This window comes from Mustela erminea, chromosome 9 (assembly GCF_009829155.1).
Source record: "Mustela erminea isolate mMusErm1 chromosome 9, mMusErm1.Pri, whole genome shotgun sequence".
NCBI lineage: Eukaryota > Metazoa > Chordata > Mammalia > Carnivora > Mustelidae > Mustela > Mustela erminea.
In genome coordinates this window covers 25,332,204-25,351,325 of record NC_045622.1, presented here as the reverse complement: position 1 = coordinate 25,351,325, position 19,122 = coordinate 25,332,204, and the positions used below count along the sequence as shown (strand labels likewise).

Genomic DNA, 19,122 nt, shown 5'->3' with positions numbered 1-19,122 from the left:
AAGTCGAGTTCAGTTGTTAGAATTAGGGTGCCAGGATGCTTGGCTGCTCATCAAAGGGATTAGGGAAGGGGTTAATGTTAGATGTTGCCAAGTGTTTCAGGGAAAAAAATCCACTCCACTTGAAGCAGGACGTCAACTCACCTTGCACAAAAAGCCCTTGGGAAAGAAGACTTTCGGTTTAAAAGCTGAAGGCGTGAGAAAGCAAGTACTCAAAGCAGACAGCCTGAGAGCTCTGGGCCTCCAGGCTCGCAACCTGGTCGCCTCCACGCACCTGGGGCGTTCTTCCGCCTGCGGTGAGCGCCCCTCCCACTGCCGGGTCTGAGTCCCGCCAGGTGTGGGGAAAAGGCTTAGGGCTCTGGAAGTTTTAACATTTTAAGAGATTCTGCAGTTGACCAAGAACTCTAAAATCCCCGAGACAGTACCTATCACTTTGGGGTGCTCCACACACTACCCCCGTGGTAAGGCCCAGGAAAGTGATGGTGTAATAAAATGAGATTCGAGGTCGTGGAAAGAATAGGCATATATACGTGCCCCCGTGTTGGAGGGAATGAGATCGATTTGGGTGTTGATTTCTCCAGTCATTTCAGAACCGCACTTCCTGCCAGATCGCCCAGGGCAATGCTAGAACAATCTTAGGGTATTGAAAAAAAAATGCCAGTTCAAAAGGCGATTCAAAATCGGGGATACCGGCTGCGGGCCGGTTGTTTACAAAAAAAAGCGACCGCATCCCTCACGTGTTTGGCCACACACCTTCGCAGGCCTCAGTTTCCCAGTGTGAAAAATGGGCGGACTACTGGCCCACCTCCCTCACTGAGAGAAAGGGGCTGGGTGTTCCGGTTTCGTCCCGGCTAACAGAAACCACTTGAGAAACGAGGAGTTTCTTTCGTTTTCAGTTGGGGGGGGGGGGGAAATGCAATAAGCGTGAACCAAGCTCAGAAATGCCGCTGTCAGTATAGGTGGGGAGCTGGCTGAGAAGAGGCTAGAGGAAGGCCAAACTGGGCAGTACTTCTACCGCATATGAATGTAAATCCGCACGTGTGCACATACACAAACGCACACAGACGGTATCAAAATCCACGGGTGTGTAAGGAGACCTCACCACCCACAGTTCAAATCCCAAGGACCCGGAGCGGCCTCTTCTGCGCTTGCGCATTAACCGCGTTTTCGCCACCCCCCCCAACCCCGCTGGCGCCCCGCCCCCGAGCTCATTCTGCCCCACCCACTTTCCCTCCCCTTCCCCAGCCCGGCCGCCCGCGCAGAGCACTGTGGGACACAAACAAAGTGCCCCCAAACAGGCTGGAGTGAGCGGAGCGGCAACGGCCGCGGCGCCGGCCCGCACGCGCGCGGCGGCGGCTCCCTCCCAACCTCCCCCTCCCCTCCCCTCACTCCCTTTCCCCTTCCCCACCCCGCCCCATCGAGAAAACGCGAGCCGTCGCCGCGCTCCCCAAACCGCCGCCTACCTTCGGCCAACCGCCCCCAACGGCCGCCAGCGCGCGGCTCTCCGGGCCCCCTCGCTCCTCCCCTCAGGCCCCTCCGAGAGCCGCGGGTGCTTCCCTCCCGCCGCTTCGCCCTCTCCCACCTCCCAGGCACGCTGCTGGTTGTGCCGCCATGCCCCAGCCACAGGCTGTCCACGGGCCTAGGCGCGGCGGCCCGAGATAGGGTCCCCTCAGCCTCCCCGGGGAGGAGAGAGGCCGCGAGCCGCGCGCTCCGCCCCCTCCCCCCGGGCTGTCGCCGCCGCCGCCGCCGCCGCCGCCGCCGCCACCTCGCCGCCTCAGCCTGGCGGGGAGGAGGAGGAGGAGGAGCACCAGGCCTCCGGGCCCCGGCACCGCCGCCCTCAGGTAATGGGTAGAGGGGGGCGAGCGGGCCGTTTGGCCCCAGCGGGGGTTAATAACTAGCCACTCCTCGCCGCCAGTGCCCTCGGGGTGCGTCTGCCCAGGGGCTGACACCACGCGTCCCCCATCTGGCGCTGGACGGAAAGGAAAGCCTGATCTTGTCACCCAATCCGCTCCGGGAGACACCCCATAGGGTCCCCTCATTGGCATTTAATCCTTCAAGGAGGAGACTAGCCTTCGGCCCCCCAGTTGGAAATCACCCCGATCGTTCCGGGTGCTCCCCATCATTTGCATGCCCATTTGCCCAACACCCTAACCCAAAGAAGGCAGAGGTGTTACCTCCTCTCACCTGGTCGAACCGGAGACCTGTCCCCCCCTCCTCCCCCCACCCCCGTGTCCCCTGCTGCCTTTTCTCTGGTACTGGAAAGAAAAGGATGGCACTCTTAAAAAATAATAACAAACACCTCTTTTTCTTCTCTACCTGAGGATCACTCTGCATCTAGTTATTTTCTGCTGGCCTAGCCAGAAAAAAAGGGGTTACCTGCAAGTGAAATGACAAGTACGTTAGAACTGATGAAATTGCATCCTTGTGAGTTCTATGAATCTTAACCAGAATTTAGAATAAAGATTAGTAATTGTGTACTTTAATGGAACTTACAGAAATGAAGACAAAAACTTAAGTTTTTTCAACATATAAATAAATCTGTTGAGGTCAGGAAAAAATTCTCTTCCACTTATTTTCTTACAGGTTTTTTCAGATACAGACTAACACCATAAGCACATAAACAATTTGATAGGATGGCAAATAGTTTGGCTTGGTAAAATTTTTGTGATTTCCTTTTGCCTAGGCTTTCAGTTAGAATTATTGGATTAGAAAAAGTATTATATAAATCTTCATTTCCCTCATTACTTCACATTGACTGCCAGTGGATTAATAATATTTAATTGTACCTAATGTAGTTTCCTTATCACGCAATGTGAAAATAATGAAAGAAATGTTTTCCTGTAGTCTTGTATTTTAGGAAGATAACATTCATTAATTATGGAAACCAGATTTACTTATTTTGTGCACTACAGGCATTTTACGTATGGAATCTTATTTAATCCTCAGAACAACCTAATGATTTAGATACTGTTACTTTAATTTTATATAGATGAGACAAATAACACAGCTAGAAGTGAAAATTGTACCCAGATATAATCGCAATGTGAGTATATTTCTGCTTTGCCTCTCAGTACAGAACACTTTTTCAATCTTATAATGAAAAATTTGTCTTAATGAAATTGAGAAAGAAATAGTGAATACTCCACTGTGTAGATTCAGTGAGTAACATTTATTGTTCGGTCCTCACTTCTCCCTTTCTGTGTCTCTGTGGGTGTGACCATTTGAAAGTAAGTTGCATACAACAGGACCCTCAACTATTTGAGCATGCATTTCCTAAAAATAAAGGACATTCTCCTACTTATCCCAAACATCGTTATCAACTTCTTTCTAAATTAACAATCTGTATGCAGATTTCCTCTTTATTCTAAAATCTCCTTGAGAAATTTGTCCTTTTCTGAAGTCAGTCAAGATTAATGTATTGCATTTGATGATTATCCCTTTTAAAAAGAAGAATACCCATCTCCTTTTTTTCTAACACTTAATTGACCAAACCAGTTGTCTTACAGAATACTTCGGCATTCTAGATTTGTCTGTTTCTTCTTAGTGGCATTTAACTTATAACCCAACCCCTTGAATTTTCTGTTACTGGAAGTTAGATCTAAAGAAAAACTCAATTAGGTAGATGTAAAACTTCCTTTGGCAAGAATAAGGGATACTATGTACTTCATACTGCTTCACAAACTGGTATATGTTGTCAGATTGCTATACTATTAGTGATGCCAAATGACCACTCAAGTGGTGACTGCCAAATCTGTTATAAGGGTGTGGTTTGCTGTTTGTGATTTGTACATCATCTTGGGGTAATACTTGACACCAAGCAAATATCCTGTTCCTGGCCACCTTTTGCTTAGTGATTTTAACACTCTTTGGTGACTCTTGATTAAATCAGTTTTATGGAGATTAAAATGTAAAAAAGATTTCCTTCATTAGCTAGGGATAAACTAAAGTTCTTCCTACAAATGTGCAGTAAATGCTTAATTTTTTCCCTTTGATTATCAGTATTCAGAGAAAGGATTGGAGAAATAGTTACCCCAGTGGTTGCAAATGAGATTTTTTTTCCTTTTTTTTTTGCGAGATACACTTTGGACTCATGGTATTTAGTGTATTTATTCATTCTTTAAAAGAACTGTTACAGTCATTTTTCTTTTTGATAAGATTGTCCCAGATTTGGATAGTAGGAACCTTTTCAACCTGGCTCCTGTGTCCTTTTTTTTTTAAAACACTCCTGATTGCCATTGGAGCATTCTTGGAGTGCTTTCAGGCACAAGATACCCAACGCTTACCTTGTTACTTTCTTTGTTCTAGATCTGGAATGGGCTGTCTATCTAAGGAGTCTTGGTTCTGTTTGATGAGAAAGGGTATATAGAAACCAAGATCAGGATGTGGATATATTCATATTCATTGCTGCTGGAGTGTCATTGCTTCATGACCCTTTCAGAGGAAAGAACTAAAAAATGGTTTTTTGCTTATTTGTTGAATTCTAAGTTTATAGTGATATATCCAGTTCGAATTTAACATAGCAGACTTTTCCTTCTTTGATTTTATATTTGTCTCTTAAATGAAAATCTTGGTGCATGATATAAAGGGTATATAATCAGAGTATTTATGGTGTTCAGAAGTCACTTGAAATACTTTTCTGTTTATTTAAGCTACCAATTTGATACAGTTCATTTGTTTTATTATTTGGGGGTTTTCTTTATTTTTGAATATGTCAAATATATGGTTCAATACATAGTTCAAAAGACAACTGTTTTTAAAAGTATGGTTAAAGAAGCCTCACCCAAATTAATTTTTAAGATGAAGTAGACCCTTTAGTATCTAATATATTCTCATATGTTTTAACTGCAGAAGGCTTAGCAGTATGTTACTTCCTTGAAGTGATGTAGGAGTAATTTTAAATTTTGCAATTAGATTCTGATTCCTCTGGCAAAGAGAAAGAATTAAGACTAATCCTTGAAGGTGAGCAGAAAAATATATTTCAAGCTTCTGCACACTTTACTTGAAAATCAAGTCTTTAAAGAGGTATGGAGATGGTGGAAGTTTTATGAATCCATCTACTTGTATGCCACAAAAAAACCCGACATGCAGTCTGTGGATATAAAGGGCATTCGGACGTGTGATCAGTGACAACAGCATGTTTTGTTTGGATTGGGCAAAATTTGATAGAAATTATAATTAGGTATTTAAATGAGAGTTTAGGAGGGAGCAGTGGTTGTCTAAAGTGGGCAGAGGACAGTCAGTTTATCTCAATCACCTACCACCCAGGTGCTATAAAAAGCAAAAGATGCGGCCCATGTGTTTTCCTCTTTGTATGCTATCACTGCTTTGGGTAACAGAGTGAACATCAATTTCCTTCAGGGAGTGGAGTGGGAAAATGGAAAATGTCTGTGCTTTGGACCCATTCACTTATTCTGTCCTCAATCTCAGTAAAAAGAGATTTCCTAATATTAGAACACATAAAGTAAATAATAGAACACATAAAGTAAGGGGGGAAATGTCACAAACAATTGCATAAGTATGTATAACCACATGACAGGTAGAACCAATTGTGATAGAGTGAAGGGGAAAATACACTAAGAATATTGCTAACATTCGTTGAACCCTTTCAGAAAGTCAGCATTGTACTAAACATTTTATTTCATTTAAATTTCATATTAACTCTTTGATATGGCTGCTAATATCTTATTTTGCGAGTAAGGAAACTGTAATCCAGCTTTCACACTCAAGTCTGTCTTCAGAATTAGCATTATACTACTTTGGTACACCTCATAGCTAAATATAATGGGTAGTAAAATATATTTCATTAACCATGAATTAAAGGAAGTACGGGACTGATGTTTGTCCTGTAGCAACACTGAAGATTGTATGTCAAGAGCCCCAAGTGCCCCAAGTGCTTGTCATATCTGTTACACATCCTTAGTATATCAGACTTTGCTTCAGAAACTGCATTTAGATACCATTTTAATAGGTATTTAAATAGTAGAGCATCAGGGCACCTGGGTGGCTCTTGATTTCACCCCAGGTCATGATCTCAGGAGCATGTGATTGAGCCACACTTCTAGCTTTGCGCTTGGCAGAGTCTACGTGGGATTCTCTGTCTCCCTCTCCCCACCCCCCATTCCTACACCCTACATAGTCTCTCAATCAGTCAAACTTTGCATAAGTGAATAAATAAGCATCCAAAATCAAGGTGGATTGGTGGATGGATAGATACATGATAAAACAAGTATAATAATGTTAACGGTAGAACCTAGGTATGGTTATGCACATATTCACCTGTAAAATTCTTTAAATTTTGATCCATCTGAGATTTTGCATAATAAAATATCAGGAGTGATTAGCAATATATTGTTATTATAAAACATTGATAGTTCTGTAAAAACCAGTAACATGCTATATCCTCTATGCCTACAGTGATTTTCTTAAATTTTTAGTAAGTCTTCCTAGCCCTATAAAGGATAAAAATTGTCACCGAAAATGATCAAGAGTCAAAGACTGTTGTAAAGGGGTTTACTTCATCAGTTCAGAGGCTCTTTTTTTTTTTTTTTTAAGATTTTATTTATTTATTTGACAGAGAGAGATCACATATAGACATAGAGGCAGGCAGAGAGAGAGAGAGAGGAGGAAGCAGGCTCCCTCCCCACTGAGCAGAGAGCCTGATGCGGGACTCGATCCCAGGACCCTGAGATCATGACCCGAGCCGAAGGCAGCGGCTTAACCCACTGAGCCACCCAGGCGCCCAGTTCAGAGGCTCTTAATTAGGCTCCTTCCAGCTATAGTTTTTAGTATCTTTATAAATATTAGATATATTAGATTTGTATATATACTTTTTCCCCCCTATGATGTTCTGATACTCGGAGGACTGCTGTTGAGCATACTTTTCATGTAAGCTTTTTGGGCTGTTTTTACTTTAAATGCCTCACATTGACAAAACAAACAGTTCTCAATGTACCAAAGAATGATTGGGAGAAACTTATCCCCTGGTGAACTGAAAGCCACATTAGTTTTCTTTGTTCTTTATATTGGAAATGCATTGCCCCATTTTAGACAGTGAGCTGGAAGTCTCTAGATTCTTAGTCATAGAATCTAAAATAATGATTGTATACCTTAGATTTATATTATACTCCTGCTTGAAGGGCATATTGACTTACTACATTTATTTCTTCGCTAACATTTTTAGTGCCAAGGGTGACCTTAGCTAGCACATTTTTACGTAACTGATTTTGGAGTAAATCACTTGAGTTGTATCATCATGGTATTTCATATTGATATCTCTGTCTTAGAATAGTGAAAACTGATAGATGAAACTTATTAATGTCTCACTCTTGGAGAACAGAACCATCCTTGTTTCCACATTGAGTGTTCTTCTATTAGTAATTTTTTGGTATAGCTTTAAAAACTTGAAAATGTTTTATAAGTGATCAGTTTATAATGTCAGTTCTGTATTGCTATCCTACAGTAGTTAAAATGTATGTATTTTATATATGTTGAGGGAATTTGGTTATTTATTTGGTTTTGATTGTTTTTGGTGCATTCAGCATAACTACAGATATCTTGGGGGTAGCATATAACCCAAGACTTTGAATCTCTGGAATCAGGATTTTGTAGAACTTCTACCCCTCTGACTTCTGAAACAACTTTAGATAATTATTTTTAAATTATTTCCTCTTAATTCAGATCTTAACCTAAGTGTGTGATCCTCACCTACTTTTAGCAAGCAAAAGCAAGCATATTTAGTACTAGTCTCTATTAAATATTGTATTTGTGCTCTCTGCTAAAATTAAGAAATCTTTGGTCTAAACAAAAATAAAATAAAATGTTAGAGTTTCCAGGGCTTGGGCATACTTGTTTTGCTTCATTTCGTTTTTCTCTTACTGCTGTTGTTTAACTGGGGAGGGAGGGTGTTGTATAGTTTTTTTCTTCTACTTTTATTTTTTTCTCCTTTTTACGTTTTGATTTCCTCTATTCGCCCCCCCCCTGCCTTTTTTTTTTTTTTTTTTTTTTGGTCTCTTTGCTTCTCCTTTCTGCTTTGGATCTTCCAACACTGCTCATTTCCTTTTTTGTAGCTTTCTTTTACTTGATGAGCACAGTTGCTTTATTTTTGATGCCTTTTCCATGACTTATAAAACTATACAAACCATACCTGTATGAGAATTATTTCTATTTACAGGAATTACTGCCTCTCTTTGTTTTTTATTGTTTCTTCCTCGTTTCTTTTACTTCCTTCAGTTAGGTTTACTTAGCTTTACTTTGAGAGCTAGCACACACTGGCTTCACATCTTGACTCTTAAACTTACTGTATGTGGTTTTGGGCCAGTTTCCTTAACTTCTTTGTGCTTCGTTTTCCTTACTGGTAAAATGAAGATACCAAAGTGATACCTATCCCAAGATTGTGTGAAAATTAAATTATTTAATATGTAAAAATACTTAGAACAATACTTGGTGTATATTGAGTACTGTTTAAGTATTAAGTAAGATTATTGTTCTTTTAAAAAAAAAAAACTAGTTCAAAGCCACAGATTATTTTTTGGCAGTTTATTGAGATAAAACTAAAAAGCCGTAGGTTATTGCCACTACAAATTGTGATCTCCCAATTTTATTTGGGTCTTCGGTACCTCCTAGCCATCATTATAGGGTTTTTTCTCAACATTTTTCTCATGTTTCATTTTCCTCAAAATTGTACTTTTATCTCTTTTCTTCTCAGCAGTCTTCCTCTACCTGTAGTTTCAAAGAGAAATAACAGAAAAGCCAAAGCTATCAGACAAGAACTCTCACTACTTGTCACCACCCACCTATAAACTTAGCTGTAACTGCACTTTTCCTTTTCTCTTTTTTCCTATCACTGGGTCTCCTTCTGTTTAAGGCTAATTTTTTTACTCATGCACTGACTCTAGTTTCTGCCTATGTGGGGACCTTGTGCTATTATCGCTGTTTCCTCTGTCTTTAACTTTTCCTTCTTTGAGTCTTTCCAACCACTGTCAAAACATTTCTATATTTTACTGTAATAAAAACAATATATCTGGGGAGGAAACATTCTCTAATTTCTCCCATTCTATAAAAGTACCAGTATCCTCCCTTGAGCCCTTATTTCCCTCCAACTAACTCTCTTGCTCTATCTTTAGAAACAGACTTCTTCAGATTGAATTGTCTCTACTTACAGTTTTCACTTCCTCATTTCTGTATACTCTTTTTCTTTGTTGCAGTCTGACTCTACTATATGCTGTTACAAGATCATCAATATTTCTTGTGGCTAAATCAGATAGACTGGTTTATATCTTATTTGACCTATTAGCAGCATTTGACACTGACAACCACTCCTTGAAATACTCTGCACTCTTGGTTTTTGGAATATTCTACCTTCCTGGTCCTTCAGAATAACTTTTTTCCAGATTTTCTTTTTGCTGCCTCCCACCGTCTTTTTCCTCCTCTTGCTTTCCTTGATCATTTTAGCTAAAAGTTTATCAATTTTGGATCCTAGCTAATGATCCTCTTTAAAGGACCATTTGGGCTTTAACTTGTTCTGGGTCTGTTTCCTACTCTATGTCTGTGCTTCGTTTCCTTCTCTTTGTTTTGAGCTTGCTTTGCACTCTTTCTAGCTTCTTAAAGTAGAACAGTAGGCCATTGATTTTTTTTTTTTAATTCTAGTGAAATAACAGCTTTAAAGACTTGTTACCTTAACTATTTTAAGTGTACAGTTCGATGGCATAAAATACATTCACGCTCTTAATGCAACCATTCGTGCCATTCATCTCTAGAACTCTTCAAACTGTGTACCCATTAAACAGTAACCCCCATTCTCCTCCCTTCCCAAGCCCCTGGAACCCACCCTTCTACTTTTTTTTCTGTGAATTTGACTACTCTCTAAACCTCATATTGGTATTAGACAATGTCCTTTTGTGACTGGTTTATTTCATTTAGCATAGCTGTCCCTGGGATTTATTCATATTGTACTGTGTATCAGATTTCCTTCATTTTTAAGACTAAATCATATTCCATTGTATGTGTATACCATATTTCCTTTATCTTCCGTTGATGGACACTTGGAGTACCTCTACCTTTTGGCTATTGTGAATAATGGTCCCATGGATATTTGTGCACAAAAGATGTTCATGTGCCTGCTCTCATTTCCTTAGGATATATACTCAGAAGTAGAATTGCTGGATAATATGATATTCTATTAAGTTTTTTTTTTTTTTTTAAGATTTTATTTATTTATTTGACAGAGAGAGACACAACCAAGGAGGGAACACACAAGCAGGGGGAGTGCTTCCAGCCAAGCCAGGGAGCCTGATGCGGGCCTCCATCCCAGGACCCTGGGATCATGACCTGAGCCGAAGGCAGATGCTTAACAACTGAGCCACCCAAATGCCCCTCTATTTTTTAAGTGTTTTAGGAACGCCCATACTGTGTTCCACAGTGGCTATACTTAATATTCCCACCAACAGTGCACAAGGATTTTTTCCTTACACATTCTCACCAACACTTGCTACTTTTTGTGGGTTTTGTTGTGTTTTATTTTATTTAATAAGAGCCATTCTGATGGGTAGAAGGTGGTAGGTGTGTGATTATAGGCCACTGATTTTTAGACATTCTTTTCTAATATATGTATTGAAAACTATAAATATTACCCCAAGCAATGCTTTAGCAACATCCCACAAATCTTAATGATGTATTTTAATTATTACTCAGTTAAAAATACTTTCCAGTTTCCTTTGTTGATTCCTTCAGTCAACATGTGAATTATTTCAGTATTTTGTTTCCAAATATTTGGGGTTTTCTTGATAACTCATTGATTTCTAATCGTATGTGTTTATGTATGGTGAAAGAACATTTTCTTTTTTTTTTTTTTTTTTTCCCTTTGAGAGAACATTGTGTACATTCATTCATTTAAACTTTGTTAAGATTTGTCTTAATGGTCCAGCATATCTGTCTTGATGAGCATACTGTGTTGTTCTTGAAAAGAGTATGTATTCTGCACTATAAATATCAGGTCAAGGTGGTTGATGGTATTATTCAGATCTTTTATGTCTTTTTAGTGACTTTGGAGTAGGAGCTAGTTCTGTCAGTTATTGAGACAGATATTAAAAGTTCCAAGTATTATTGTGTATTGTCTTTCTCCTTAACTCTGTCAGTGTGTACTGCCTATATTTTAAAGCATTGTTATTAGGTGCACACACATTTCTTACTGTTACACACTTCTATCTCCGATAATATTTTTGTCTTGAAGTCTGTCTGATAATAAAAATAGGGAACTCAGCCTACCTGTCTTCATTGTTTGCATGGTAAATCTTCTAACATACCTGTGTCCTCTTATTTATTTCTTAAAAAGAGCATACAGTTGGACTTGCTTTTTTATTCCTATTCTGCCTTTTAGTTGAAATGTTGAGTCCATTAAAATTTAGTGTAGTTAAATCAAGTCCAGAATCAAATTATTGGCAGGGTTGGTTCCTTCTGAAGGAAGGAACCTATGAGGAATAAGCTATGCCGTTCCCTTTGCTTCTGTTAGTGCCATGGCTTCTGGCAGTAGGTCTCCAGGCTTTACTTGGTATTCTCCCTGTGTGTCTGTTTTCATTTATGTAAGGACATCATAATTACCTCATTTTTTAAAAAGATTTTATTTATTTATTTGAGAGAGAGAGAATGCGCAGGGGAGAGGGGCAGAGGGAGAAGTTGAGTCCACTGTTTGGCTTGATCCCAGGATCCGGGATCAGGACAAGAGCTGAAGGCTGACGCTTAACCAACCGAGCCACCCAGGTGCCCCCCCAATTACCTCATTTTAACTTGATTACCTTTGTAAAGAGCCTGTTTCGAAATCAGGTGACATTTTCAGGTTCTGGGGATTATATTAATCATATGGGGTGGGGGAGACAGTACAATCCATAATAAGACACATTTAAAGTTGGCAGCACTGTGAAGTCCTGTTGAGTAAAGTCACTGTAGTTGTGTTTCTAAAGGAAACACATTGAAAGTCTTGAGTACTTGATGTGAGGGCTTAAAAACTCTTCAGGGAAGAAAAGAAATCTCTTTAAATGCTAATTAGCTAAAACAGACTTGAATTTAACTTTCTCATGTAAGGATCCCAAAGAGCGAATAAGATCTGTCCTTTCTTTAAGCTTGCTTTCTAATAATAATGAATTGATACTAACAGCTGATATTCCTTACATACTGTGATTGAATCCTTATGAATGGCAACATGATGGGATAGGAGGAAGGGACTATGAATTTGAATTTTATAGTCAAATAGACTTCTGTTCAAATCCTGATTTTATTATTTATTTATAGGACAAAGGCCGAGTTAATTGTACCTTTGATTTCCTCATTTATAACTGGATTTTTTTTAAAGATTTTATTTATTTATTTGACAGACAGATTACAAGTAGACAGAGAAGCAGGCAAAGAGAGAGGAAGGGAAGCAGGCCCCCTGCTGAGCAGAGAGCCTGATGTGGGACTAGATCCCAGGACCTTGAGATCATGACCTGAGCCGAAGGCAGCGGCTTAACCCACTGAGCCACCCAGTCGCCCCTATAACTGGATTTTTAAATCCCTTTCTCAGAATCATGAGCCCAGAGTGAGATAAAGACACCTGGTGAATTACTCAATATATATTAACTAATCTTCCCTTAATGTAGAAATTAACAATCAGCATGACTCTGGCTACAAGCAGTGAGAGGAAATTCTAATAGTTCGGTTACTGGTTTAACTGATTTATTAAATCCTGGTAAATCTCAGTCTCTTTCTTAAACTCTGAAGTAATTAAAATCTTTGATTAAAAAATGGCTAGTTATAAAAGTTAAATGATTTTTTTTTATAGCTCAGATACAGTGATCCATCTGAAATTCTTTCTGAAAACTTAATAAACACTTAAGGAAGACCCATGGGAAATAAACCATTGTCAAATTAAAGATCACAGACACTTTTATTACTGTTCAGAGAAAGTAAAAGTGTGTTCTCAAATATGAGTACTCAATGTGAATCTATTCTAAAAAGTATACTTCCTTTCATAGAAGAATACAGGTATTTGTTTTTGCTTTAGAACAAAATTTAAAATTGTGGTACTGTAATATTTGTAAAAAATTAATTCTTAATGATAGTGAAAAACATCTTATTTTAACTTAATAACTTTCTAAAGAGAGAAGTAATAGAGTTGCAGTTTTCACTAGTTCACTTACATACATTTTCTGTGTAGTTTTAGCATGAAATTTTTTTTATAAACATATAATGTATTATTAGCCCCAGGGATATAGGTCTGCGAATTGCCAGATTTACACACTTCACAGCACTCACCATAGCATATACCCTCCCCAATGTCCATAACCCCACCACTCTCTCCTGAACCACCCCCCCCCACCCTCAATTTGTTTTTATGACATTAAGAGTCTCTTAAGGTTTGTCTCCCTCCTGATCCCATCTTGTTTCATTTATTCTTTCCTACCTCCCAAACCCACCACGTTGCAGCTCCACTTCCTAATATAAGGGAGATTATATGATAGTTGTCTTTCTCCGATTGACTTATTTTGCTCAGCATAATACCCTCTATTCCATCCACGTTGTTGCAGATGGCAAGATTTCATTTCTTTTGATGGCTAGCATGAAATTTTTATCTTGAGTTATGGCTCTTCTGGTTTTTTTTGTTTGTTTTATGGCTTATCTGGTTCTTAAACTTTGCATGTCCTATATGTTAAACTCTAATTTATTCAGCATTTTTTAAGTGCTCTCTCTGTGTTAGGGAGAATACACACAGAATACACATAGCCTCAGCCTCTCACGTAGCATGTGTGTCCATAAGACCACAAGATCTACAAACAGTTGATCGCCTGTTATACATAAACTACTGAGGTAGAGCAGTGGTTCTTTTGTGGCCATAAATGGATGCCCAGTGAGAATCACTGCACTATAATAACCAGTGTTTCTAGTAAGAATATAATAGGTAAATGGTATAGAAGCAGAAATGATTAAGAACCTCCAGGTGTATCCAAATGAAGACTTTGCATAAATGTTCATAGCAGCTTTACTTGTAATAGCCTCAAACTGGAAATAACTCAAAAGTTTGTCAACAGTTAAATGAAAAACAGATTCTAATATATCTATACAATAGAATAGTACTCAGCAGTAAAAGGAATAAAAATTCTTGAGCCCAAGAATGTGGATGAATCTCAAAATAATTTTATCCAGTGAAAGAACCCAGATAAGTAATAAAGTCCGTATTGTATAATTCTATTATATAAAGTTCTGGAAAATGCAGCTAATTTAAAATGAAAAGCAAATAATTAGTTGCTACAGAGGAATAGGAGGGGAAAATTGCAAAAAGACACAAAGAAACTTCTAGGGCTCACAGAAGTTTTCCTTATCTTGATTGTGGTGATGATATATATGTCAAAACTAGTCAACTTGTACACTTTATATGCAATTTATTGTACATCAGGTATATCTCAAGTACTTATAAAATGTGTTTTAAAGAACGCAGGTATGATCAATTTCATTAACATATTAGAATTGTCCCTGGGGAATAAGCCCTGGTAAAACACTAAGTTGGTCCTCTATCAAATGCCAAATTAGGGGTCAAGACAGAAAGTACTGTAGGAGTTAGGTGAAGGGAGGGGCAGCATTGATTAAAGTTAGGACAGGATTTAATTAAAGTCCGAGTTCCTGATTTGGAGCCCCTGTTAGGCTACTTATTTTCTCTGATACTATTTTTCTTCATCTTTAAAGGGGCTTCCTCATATATTTCACAAGGTTTTTAAGATCCAAAGAATATATATTTGAAAATACCATGCAAATGAGAGGTATTGCTGGCATCTAGGGTAGAAGGAAGAACAAGTATAGTATTTGATCTGTTGAGACTGATAAGGAGGGGATTCTAAGAAAGGACCAGAGGTAGGGGAAGTGGAAATGTGTGTGATATATTTTGAGAAAAATCAAAATCAGTTTGGAGCAAAGAGTTGATGTTGGAGAGTAGAGAGGAAAAGACAGCAGCCTAAAAAATGTAATAGAGTGGATGGAGCACCTGGATGGCTCAGTCCTTAAGCATTCGCCGTCAGCAAAGGTCATGATCCCCCAGAGTCCTAGAATCCAGTCAGTCCCACATCGGGCTCCCTGCTCTCCAGGAAGCCTGCTTCTCCCTCTCCCACTCCCTCTGCTTGTGTTCCCTCTCTCACTGTGTCTCTCTCTGTCAAATAAATAAGATCTTAAAAAAAATAAAAAGTAATAGAGTAGAGAGAATATGAGACAAAAAGATTAGCATCAGGATATAAATTGTTATTTACCAGCCCTATGACTTTAGGTAAGTTACTTATTCTGTCTGCTTCAATTTACTTACCAGCATAAAGGGAGGAGGATAATCCACCTTATCTCAAGGATTTTATATATTGAAATCAATATCATATGTATATAAAAGTGCTGAAAAGAACAAGGTGTACTGTATAGGGTTTGTTTCCTGAGATAAGGTATGAAGTAGTAAGTACTGGACTTATGTGATTATACTTTAGAGAATATTTGAACAATGGAGAATATCTGAATAATGGTGAAGGATTAATTCAGGATTGGTGGGACTGAAGAGAGGGAGACCAGTCAGGATATTTAAGTAGTCCAAAGCAATGGTTAAGGAGGAAAGGAAAAGATGGATATGAGATAGGCCTTAGAGACCAAGGCTATGTTAGGAGGAAAAGAGAAAGATAGAAGTTGTATTTGTTTCCTGTGGCTATTGTGTTATAAATGTCATGAGCTGGATGGTTTATTTTTTTATTTTTTATTTTTTATTTTTTAAGATTTTATTTATTTATTTGTCAGAGAGAGAGAGTGAGCACAGGCAGAGTGGCAGGCAGAGTCAGAGGGAGAGGCAGGCTCCCTCCGGGGCAAGGAGCCCGATGTGGGACTTGATCCCAGGATGCTGGGATCATGACCTGAGCCGAAGGCAGCTGCTTAACTAACTGAGCCACCCAGGCGTCCCAAGCTGGCTGGTTTAAAACAAACGTATTCTCTCAGGGTTTTGGAGGCCAGAGGTTCAAAGTCCGTATCACTGCTTTGAAATGAAGATGTTGGCAGGCATTCCTTCTGAGCGGCTTCCATGTGGCTCTGGAGGAGAATCCATTCCTTGTCTCTTCTCACTTCAAACCCACATCACTCTGATTGCTGCTCCATCTTCACATCGCCTTCTCTGATACGGATGTCAGATTTCCTTTTACTTCTTAAGGGTGCTAACGTTTGTATTTAGGGCCCACCTGAATATTCCAGGCAATCTCCCTATTCCAAGATACTTAATCTACCTGTAAAGTCTTCATCATAAAAGTAACATTTGCAAACTCCAGGCATTAGGACATAGACATATGGGGGGGGTGTGACCTTTTTAAGTCTGTTGCAGAAGTCATAGATGACTTTTGCTTTTTCGGATTGGTGGTATCATTGGCCACAGAACTTCAAGAGGAAGAGTGCATAGGTGAGGAATGATGATGAATTCAGTGACCTGTTCAAGTACCTGTGGGGCATCTCTATGTGAATATTCATTTTGTTTTTCAGAAAATCTTGAATCACGTGACTTAAACACTAAAGACATTTATATTTCACACAAAACCAACAAGAAATCCTGGAGTAAGGTAGCTTCAGAGTTGGTTATTCATAGCAATTCAGTGACATCATCAAGAATCCAAGTTCTCAACTTTTTGCTTTGCCATCTGTAAGCTGTCTCCTTATGGTTCCAAGATGGCCCACATAATTCTAGGCTTGTGTGCTTGTTTTTTGTGGTTTCTTTGCTTGTTCTAATCTGCTAACCCCTGAGGCTCTCAGCAAGTTCTATTCCTCTTAGGTAAGCCTTTTTCTTGACTGTGCTTTACCTGCATGGAACTATTACATCTACATTGCACATTTGTTGAAGCAGGTCCTCCTGATCCTCCCCTCCACACACACATGACATATGACACTCCTTTATGATTATCTTAAGTGACCGTGGATTTTACTACTTTTGATATGCAGATTTGAAGATAAGGAAACATCTTTTTCTGGTCTGGGTCAGAAGTTTAAGCCTCCAATTGACCTCGCTTAGCCTTTAAGTTCTGGTCTGCACATTTCTAACCATCTCTTGATTTAACATTAAACATTAAAGTGGTGGTTAATGTGGTGTGGGGACTCTCCTGGCAATCCCCAGAACCTTTCAGAGGGTTTACAAGGTCAAAACCATTTTATAACAGTATTAAGATATTGTTATTTTCATTCTTATTCTCACAGTATTCCATGGAGTTTTCAACAGACTGAATGCAGATGCAGAAATAAGAATTCAGCTTATAGGGGCACCTGGATGGCTCAGTGGGTTAAAGCCTCTGCCTTTGGCTCAGGTCATGATCTCAGGGTCCTGGGATCGAGCCCCGCATCTGGCTCTCTGCTCGGTGGGGAGCCTGCTTCCTCCTCTCTCTGCCTGCCTCTCTGCACACTTGTGATCTCTGTCTGTGAAATAAATAAATAAAATCTTTTAAAAAAAAAAAAAAAAGAATTCAGCTTATATTATAAACCAAACTTTAAGCTATTTACAAAATCAGTGTCACTTTTGCTTTTTCTTTTTTTGGTCTGAGAATGTCGTTTTTAGAAAAATACGTTGTGTCACCACTTAATGGGCTTATTATTTTTAAAAGAATCAGTAATTATTTTTTACATATCTAACTTCTGATTTATAATACGGTAACCATGAACAAAAGCTATTTGGGATTCTCAGTGGATTTTAAGAGTATACAGGGGATCCTGAGACTAAAGAGTTTGAAACCTTGCCTTCTAGTGCTGAACCACATACTCAAAAGTTCTTCCATTTCTCCAATTACATTTTCTTGTCACTTGCTGAGTATTATCAGTTAATCACAGGGATATAGCATCTTCATATGTTACAGGATTTGTTGTGGGTATTTCAGAATCATTCATACTATTCAGTGATATATCCCATTCATGGGGGCAGCATGCTTTCTCATTCTTTATTAATATGTTTATCTCAGCATTTTATTTCTACCATAATCATATACCTCTGTTTATAATTTTTCAAAAGATTTTAGTTTTTAAGTAACCTCTACATCCCGTATAGTGGGTTTCAAACTTACAACCCCAGGATCAAGAGTCACATGCTCTACCAACTGAGCCAGCCAGGTGCCCCACATACCTCTGTTTATTAATATGCTTTCAGCATTCTTCTGCTTTTTATGCTTATTGACCATGCTGAATTTAATAGTATCCACAACCACAAAATTAAGCGCTGAGGGAGCAAAGACTTAAATGGCCATGCAGAACCTTTTTTAACATTCTAGAGTATGATTTTGATTTATCAGTACATGTTCATCAGTAGAAAGTATATGTAATTTTTCCAAATTTATCTATGAAGGGACAGTAGCTGAGAGAAGATTTCCAGGTTTTGACAGGAGGTGAGGAGGTGAATCAAAAATGAGTACTAGGGACGCCTGGGTGGCTCAGTGGGTTAAGCCGCTGCCTTCGGCTCAGGTCATGATTCCAGGGTCCTGGGATCGAGTCCCACATCGGGCTCTCTGCTCAGCAGGGGGCCTGCTTCCCTTCCTCTCTCTCTGCCTGCCTCTCTGCCTACTTGTGTTTTCTCTCTGTCAAATGAATAAATAAAATCTTAAAAAAAAAAAAAAAAAAAAAAAACCAAAAATGAGTACTAGATTAAGCTCTGGGTGACTAGGTAACTGAAAGTATCCATCATTAACAAAATTAGCAATTTTGCAGTGGGGTATCAGTTGAGACTTCAAGTTCAGTTTTAAATGGAAATTTGAAACAAGACAGACACATTCAGAGGGAATTGTGTAGCACTCTTATCTGGTCATTAGAAATCCAGATTAGAAGTTCAGGAAGAGTGATGGAATTAAGAGATTAAGATTAATTCATACAGAGTTGATAGAGTCCAAGATCTGTCAATAAGGTTAGCTCATCTACTACTCAGTTCTGTACATACTGTAATAATACTGTGTGCCAGGCATTGGGTGCTTTCCATATTCTTAATCTCATTTAACCATGATTAAGATCTAGATCTGTCTGAACTACAAAGCTTCCTAGCGTACATGCTGTCTCCAGGCAACATCTAATGTATTAATTGGTAACAATTTAATATAAGTGAAGTAAATAAAACTTAATTATATATGAGGT

At 39.0% G+C, this 19,122-nt stretch overlaps 1 protein-coding gene across 8 annotated transcripts in view; it reads left to right on the top strand.

Moving 5' to 3' along the window:
- Positions 1-1,249: 1,249 nt before the first annotated feature.
- The window catches only part of ZBTB44 (zinc finger and BTB domain containing 44), a 66,558-nt gene continuing 48,685 nt past the window's right edge, over positions 1,250-19,122 (top strand). For 5 of the 8 annotated variants that reach the window (XR_004289010.1, XM_032356756.1, XM_032356751.1 and 2 more), the window contains exon 1: positions 1,732-1,838. The gene's annotated coding sequence lies outside the window, so the exon portion shown is untranslated. Of the gene's footprint in view, positions 1,839-2,986; positions 3,041-3,089; positions 3,156-19,122 lie in introns of those variants that run through there. The other 3 variants (XM_032356752.1, XM_032356759.1, XM_032356755.1) reach the window with 3 other exon arrangements.